This window comes from Rhinolophus sinicus, linkage group LG16 (assembly GCF_036562045.2).
Source record: "Rhinolophus sinicus isolate RSC01 linkage group LG16, ASM3656204v1, whole genome shotgun sequence".
Classification (NCBI taxonomy): domain Eukaryota; kingdom Metazoa; phylum Chordata; class Mammalia; order Chiroptera; family Rhinolophidae; genus Rhinolophus; species Rhinolophus sinicus.
In genome coordinates, this window is record NC_133765.1 from 18701000 (window position 1) to 18709070 (window position 8071).

The window sequence follows — 8071 nt, forward strand, 5'->3', positions numbered from 1 at the left end:
GTGAAAAGCATTATTGTTCCAGGTCTCACAGTAATAGTCAGCCTCGTCCTCAGGCTGCAGCCCAGAGATGAGCAGAAGCCCTGCATTGGCCGAGGTGTCTTTGGATCCAGAGAAGCGGCTGGGGACCCCGGAGCCCTGGTGTTTATTGGAGTCTGAGTAGAAACTCAGGAGATACCGGGGAGGGCTCCCTGGCTTCTGTTGGAACCAGTATATCCGGTAGCCCCCAACACTGAAGCCACTGCTCAGGGTGCAGGTGAGTCTGGCTGATGCTCCCGGAGATGCAGAGAGGGAGGGCGGCTGAGTCAGCACAGGCTGGGAGAGGGAACCTGCAAACACAGACACAAATGGGTGATGGGGCAGGAATCAGTGTAAAGTTTCTTTGAAGAAAAAGAAAGAATCAGGCTGGGAATTTCCCTGTATCCCTGAGGCCCGTCCCCACCTGCACAGTGAGAGAGGAGCACGAGGAGGACAGGAGTCCAGGCCATGGTGCACACAGCCCTGAGCCCACAGTGGGGCTGGGCTGCCCCAGGCCTCCTTTTCTTCTCCACCCTCTGCCAGAGGAGGGGCTGTCCATGCAAATGTGTGTCCATCCAGTGACTGCCCAGCCCCTCCCTGAGCCCTGGTGCTGGAGCTCAGCTCACACCCCAGACTGAGGAGGATGGAAGTTGGCTTCCCCCTTGGGAGAGCCCTGGGAGGAAGCACCTGCTGAGACCACACAAAGGTCCCTAATCAGGGGACTCTGCCAGGCATGAGAGGGCACAGCTGCTGAGTCCCCATCAGGGAGCACAGCCCTCAGGCTCAGTCTTCTTTGATTGACTAACCCTCACTGAGCAGTTGTGTATAGACCACAGGGCCATCCCGCAGCGCCCCCTGCTGGTCACAGGGCACACACCTCTCCACTGTCCAAAGCCCTGAGAGCCCAGCTGGCTTGTGCAGTTCCCCAGGTCTCTGTCTCTATAACCCATCCACCGGCTGGTTCATAGGTACTGTGAGTCTCATACATGTAGATTGATTTTTGTTTGTGTGTTCTGTTTGCCTTTTCCAATAGCCTCAAAATCTTTCTTTTTTTTTTTTTTAAATGTATATCAGTATCTAATCATGTGTATCTCATTTCTATTTTGTGTATTTGCAAAAGTTTCTAGGCTATTTTTGTACACAAGTTTTTTCATGTAATTGTAAAGGAAATTCCACATTTCCTAAAGAAATCTGATGGGTATTTGTTAAAATAAGTTCATAGTGTTCATAAGTGAATTAGATATTATTTTCAGATTTTTGATATTAATCTATCCTATTCATTAGCAGGCTTATTTCTATATTTATTCAGGTCTCATTTCTTCTTCTTTGTTGGAATTTTTATTTTTGTCCTAGAATTTTGATATGTGCTTTTTGTCAGGTGGTTTTCAGGAGATCACGTGGGCTGTGAGGTTAATGAAAATGGCACTGTGTGTGGTGGGGACAGGGAGCATGGCAGGAGGGGCTGCAATCAAGCTCCATCCAACTCCTGATCCCCAGTGGAGTGCCCTCCACTGAGGCATCAGAGGGTGCAGGCTGGGCCTTGGGTTTCTCTGAAGTGTTGACTGAGGAAGAGACATGCTCGTAATGGACAATCTAGGACTGTCCTGGGGAAAAACACATAAACAAATAAACAAAATGAAAAAAACTTGTGAGTCTGAGGCTGCAGTGCCCATCCCAGGCAGATCCCATAGGATTTTCCTATCTTATGGTCCTCCCATGGGAAGGTTGACCCCATGACGCCCATTCCATTGTCTCTGAGAGAAATTCTGTTCCTGGACAAGGGTGTCCTACTGTGTTGATGAGTGTGTGATTTCAGCAATAGCTATGTCCAAAGTCTCTTAATGTCACTGATCCCTGAGATTCCTCAGAGCTTCAGCTGCTCAACACTGAAAAACACAGGCAGCACATGAGAGGACACTCACCATCACTCACCACGGGGAAATCAAGTCAAAGCTGCAGGGAGATGTCACTTCACCCAGACTACACGGGCTGTTACAAAATGTGAAACAATTGTCTGTGAAGATGTGGAGACATAAGCAACCTTATACATTGCTGGTAGAAATTTAACCAGTGCAGCCATATTGCAAAACCTCTGACAGTTCCTTTAAAAATGTAATTTAAGTGACCATATAACTCAGCAATTCCAATCCTAGGTGTCTATACTCAAGAAATGGACACTTATATCTACAAAAACAAAATATGAAGCTTGTACACAAATATTCCCAGCACATGCACAAGTGTTTGTAGCAGCTTTACATATAATTGCCAAAAGATGAAAAATAACCCGATGTCCATCAATGGATGGATGGATGGATAAGCAAACCGAACTATATTCATGCAATGGAATGTTAGGTGGAAATAAAAAAATGGATGCCTCACCCATATTACAACATAGATGGATCTCATAAACATTATGCACAAGGACTAAGTGAAGTAAAAGAGCCACAAACATCCACCTATTTTCTGTGTCCATCTATGTGAAACGTCTAGAACAGGCAAATGTATACACACAGAAGGTAGATCAGCAGTTCACTAGGACTGAGTAGAGAATTGATGAGGAATGGCTGCAAACGGATGGAGATTTTCTTTGTAGGATGATGGAGATGTTCTTAAATTAGATTTTGGTGACAGCTACATTACTCTGTAAATATACTAAAATAAAAAAAAAGTACTTTATATGCATGAACTCTAAGGCACGATAATTGTATCTCAATGAAACTACTATTAAAAACAATGAAGGGGAGTGACTGTCACTGTCCCTTGAACATTTATCTGTACTTGGAAATGCAGACTCTGATACTCGAGATTCTTTCCCAGTCACCCTCTTTGTTGTTTGTCACAAGCAGTCATGAATGTGGTCACAGGAAGTGGGGAGGTTTTTGTCTCACTTCCCCACAGGCCTGGAGCACTGTGCCAGCACTGAGACTGTAATCCCACATTGAGCAGTAATAATCAGCCTCGTCCTCAGGCTGGAGGCCCGTGATGGTCAGGGAGGCCGTGTTGCCATATCCGGAGCCGGAAAACCGACCTGGGATCCCTGAGGGCCGAGAATTTCTGAGCATCACAGTTTTGGGGGCAGCACCAGGAATCACTTGGTACCAGCCTGCACTATATCTTCCAACATTATTGATGTTTCCGGTGCAGGAGAGGGTGACCGTCTGTCCCACAGAGCCTGACACTGAGGCTTCCTGCGTCAGCCCAGCCTGCACCAAGGACCCTGGAATGGAGAAATGAAGGCACAGAGAGTGAGGTTGGCATTGTTTCTCACAGCATGTTCTCAAAATGAATGTGAAAAAAGCAGCCCAGGAGTCCCCCATATTCACTTCTCCTGCTTTCACAGCCAGTCACCTGAGCAGTGAGCGAGGAGGGCAAGGAGGAGAGGGGTCCAGGCCATGGTGGAGACTCTGCAGGCTCTGCTTCTGAGCCCCACACGTGAGAGAACTGCACAGACTCACTCTTATTTTCTCTCCTCCTGGGAGGGTAGAAAGGAACCCTTCATGCAAATTGTTCCCTCCCCCTGGTGTCCTTGGGCTTACATTTACTGGTGAGGGGGGTAGGGGAGCCGCTCCTAGGGCCCTAGAAGTCACAGCTGCTGGTCCCCAGTGAGCACAGAGCAGAGGGCACAAGGCAGGGTTCCAGGCATGTTTTCTCAGTTGAGATTCCCCCACACACACCCCTACAACAGACCCTCAGGGACAGGTCCACAGCACCTCTGCTGTCTCAGAGTCCAGGTTCACTTATAACTGAGATGGATATCCTGGGGATGAGCAGAGAGAGAGAGATGAACAGCAGCCCTGCCTGGCACACCACCCACCCCACACAGGGCATCTTATCCCCCAGGGGCTGCTATTGTGCATCAGGCATCCACACACCTCAGTCCTTACTTCAAAGATGTGGACTCCTCATCATGAAGTCACCCCTGCTCCTCTCACCATTCAGATAATTATGTTCTTGGGGCCATAAGTGACTGATCTCTCAGATAGAACATATCCTGCATCCAGTGAGCAGAAGGGCAGAGGACATTTACACCCCTCCACACCTTCTATTTGGAGGCCTGAGGTGACCAGATCCACTGTCTGTTATCACACGGCACTTCTTACTATGGCAGGCCAGTCTCCATAACCTTCTTCATTGGTCCCCATCTTCACCTATGATGGGGCCAGGGTCCATTAATATTATAACAATGCACAGGGAGCCCTCCAAGAAGAGACCAGAATTATTAAGAAATGAGACCTGTTTCTCCTGTTGGTCTTCCACCTAGAGATGAAGTTGATGAACTTGATGAAGTTGATGAACTTGAGATGGTCAATCCTTTAGGATGTGGCCACAAATCCACAGCCTTTAGGTGGGGAACAAATGAGCATCCTCCATCAGCTGGGGTGAGCGTGGATGAGACTGGACCTGTGGGGATGTGTCGAATTGTTGGTGTTGCAATGCTTCAGCATCACGACACAGAAGTTCTTGGTACAGTGTCTGACCACCTTTCTGTTTATACAATGGATTAATTATTCACCAGATGCTCCTCTAGTGCTTACGACGTGTCAGACATTGTTCTCTTCATGTTATAAATAGTACCACCATTATTTCCCCCAGTGATTTCATCTTATCAAGTTTTCTAGTGACAATGGTTTTAGACATATAGATAGATAGATAGAGGTATAGATCTATACATTATATATATAGCCAGTCACTCCATTCCTTACCTTCAGAAATGTACATTATATTCCTGTAAATGATGCCTTCTGACTAATTCACAGAAATCATTACCTCAGTATATTTTATAGAAGTCAGATGAAAACACAAAACATGCCCATGACCCTGACGATGCTGTGTGCTTATTGTAGCACTAAATATCTGGAACATACTGATACTTAGTAGTTGTTCAGTAAATATTTGTGAATTGAAAATAAATAAATCAGCTAATCAAAAGAGAAATACACAGATATTCACTTTCCTTAACCCAAGGCTAAAATGTGAATGTCCCTCTCATTTGGACTATGATTATCCATCCAAAATCCCAACCAGAAACATGGAAGTTTCCCTAGACACATCCACTTACCTCACACACAACACCCAAGCAAAGCCTAAGTCCAGTGTATTTTACAACAGAAATAGGTGTTGAATCTTCTCTGTTCTCTTCATCTTCACTCTACCTATCCTAGATCTGGCCTCCATCTTCTCCCCAGGATGGGACCAACAGCCTCCTATCCTGTCTTGATCATTTTATCCTCATTTCAGCTGGAGAGCAACTGAATGGATGCCAATGGAGCTGTCACTCCCCACCTTACAGTCCTTCAGTGACTCTTTGTGCCCTTCTTAGCAGAGATTATCACAATAATCTGTCCTCTACCTGCCTCCCCAGCTCTCCTGTCACTTTCCGAGGAGCTCCTCCTGGTATCCCTCCCTACTCCAATAATCAGATACATGGCCCAAAAGCAACTTTTCTCATGTATTTGAAAGCCCGTATGTTCCTTTGTTGCCTTCTTGCTTATTATTACAACATTCTGACCTTCACAGGTAAACATCACACACCTACTTATTCTGAAAATCCCATATTAAACACCACTCTCGTTGTTTAGGCCTCATTGGCCCAACTTCCCACACACCCTCAGCCCAGCACCCACATAGGCACCTTCCCCTGTGGGTGTTCCTGTTCTACTCTTTAGTTTTTCCTCTCATAGCACCTCTTCAGTGGCTGATAACAAACAGACATAGCTGTAAATACTCAGTTGGCATAGTTTAGTTTTTGGTTCTAATTAAGAAGAGATTTATAACTCCTTCAGATAAAAATGCTCTTATACTGACTGCACCCCTGGAGCCTCCAAGTGAATCCCCACCATAAAGAACCCAGAACTTGCTCCTTCACGGGACAGCCAACAGCGCCCCCTGCTGGATCCATGATCACAATCTGTCCAGGTCCTATGCCTATGACTCACCTAAGAAATGCAGCGATGTGATTCATTATTTTAGATTATTTTACTGAACGCTCTAGATGTCACTGGGTAAGGGTCCCAGAATATAGGTCCACACAGAAAACAGAAGAGACTGTTTTGCCTTTTCAGGAGAAACCTTATGGAACCTTTGCAAATCCTTGAGATTTGAGCAATCCTGAAGTGATGGGAAAGATTCCACAACAAGGAGAAGTTATTTAAACAAAACATCTCTCTTGGAAGAGGGTTAAGGCTTGAGGCAAGAGCAGGTTGACCCTAAATATGCACGCAAACCATTGACTCATAGCGACCCTTAATGGCCCATATGATGGACTGAGGACCCATGTGGCAAGAAGATATCCCTTCTGAAGCCCACTCTCATTCTGCTTCCAAGACTGTCTCAATTCTGGACTTTCCTATTTGGTGCCCATTATGGGGTCACTTTTTCTAAGAACTCACCACCCTTCCAGGTCACATATGCCAAGGTCAGAGTGGTGGCCGGTTGGAAGCCACTGTGAGGGTGGACCTAGGAGTTTTGGTCAAGATCTCATATACATGCTGCATCACCCTTCCCACTCTACTCCGGCCTCAGGGACGTTGCATCTTCTGTTCTCTCTGCCCTCTCTACTCATCCATCCCAGCTTGGCTCAGTCCAAAACTTCTCATTATAGGTTCCACTTACATTTATTTGATTTCAAGTGGAAATTAACAAGATTTCATATAATTAATCTGTTTATGCACCCTGTATGGGTAGGCTATTTATTCTATTGGGCTCATTTTTCCGTTGTTGTTACCAACTTGCAAATGTTGTTAATGAATCCTACATGTCATTTACCTTTTTCGTGAAAATTATCATGAATTCTACCAAACTTTCTAAGAGGATCTCATACCAGTCTTGCACAAACTCTTCCAAAAAATTGATAAAAGGGCAATACTCCCTAACTGATTTAATGAGGCCAACATTACCCTGATACCAACCTATGGTAAGGACAACACAAAAAAAGAAAACTAACTACAGACCAATATCTTTGATCAATACCGATGTAAACATCCTAAACAAAATTCTAGCAAATCGAATGCAACAATACGTTAAAAAGATTATTCATCACCATCAAGTGGGGTTCATCCCTGGGGCACAAGGATGGTTCAACATATGCAAATCCATCAATGTGATACATAACATACACAAAATAAAGGACAAAAATCATATGATTATATCAATTGTTTCAGGAAAAATGTTTGACAAGATACAACTCCATTTATGTTAAAACACTGAATAAAATAGGTATAGAAGAAAAATACTTTAATGTAATAAAGACCATATATGACAAACCCTCAGCTAATCTCATAACTAACGGTGAAAAACAGAAGCCCTTTGCTCTACGTTCAGGAACAAGACAGGGCTGTCCCCTATCACCTCTGTTTTTCAACATAGTGTTGGAAGTCCTCACCAGAGCAATCAGGCAAGACAAAGAAATAAAAGGCATCCAAATTGGGAAAGAAGAAGTTAAATTGTCACTCTTTGCAGATGACATGATGCTATATACATAGAAAACCCTAAAGATTCCACCAAAAAGCTATTAGAAACAATAAATGAATACAGTAAAGTTGCTGGCTACAAAATCAACATATAAAAGTCCATTGCATTCCTATATGCTAACAATGAAATCTCAGAAAAAGAAATAAAAAAACAATTATTTTTGTAATTGCAACAAAAAGAATAAAATACCTAGGAATAAACTTAACCACAGATGTGGAAGACCTATATGCTGAAAACTATAAGACATTTTTACAAAAAATTGAAGAAGACACAAAGAAATGGAAAGACATTCCATGCTCATGGATTGGAAGAACCAACATAGTTAAAATGGCCATATTACCCAAAGCAATATACAGACTTAATGCAATCCCCATCAAAATCCCGATGGTGTTTTTTAAAGAAATAAAACAAAAAATCTTCATATTTGTATGGAACCACAAAAGATCTGAATAGCCAAAGCAACCCTAAGAAAAAAGAACAATGCTGGAGGTATCACACTCCCTGACTTCAGCTTGTGTTACAGGGCAACAGTAATCAAAACACCATGGTATTGGCAGAAAAACAGACATATAGACCAGTGGAATAG

General features: G+C 43.9%; 1 non-coding gene across 1 annotated transcript; it reads right to left on the reverse strand.

Moving 5' to 3' along the window:
- Nucleotides 1–211: 211 nt before the first annotated feature.
- On the reverse strand, nt 212–6257 carry LOC109439690 (uncharacterized). The gene is made up of 3 exons (XR_012492705.1): nt 3364–6257; nt 1938–3232; nt 212–326 (listed from the first exon to the last, which is right to left on the reverse strand). It is a non-coding gene; the product is annotated as an uncharacterized LOC109439690 (transcript).
- Nucleotides 6258–8071: the final 1814 nt, after the last annotated feature.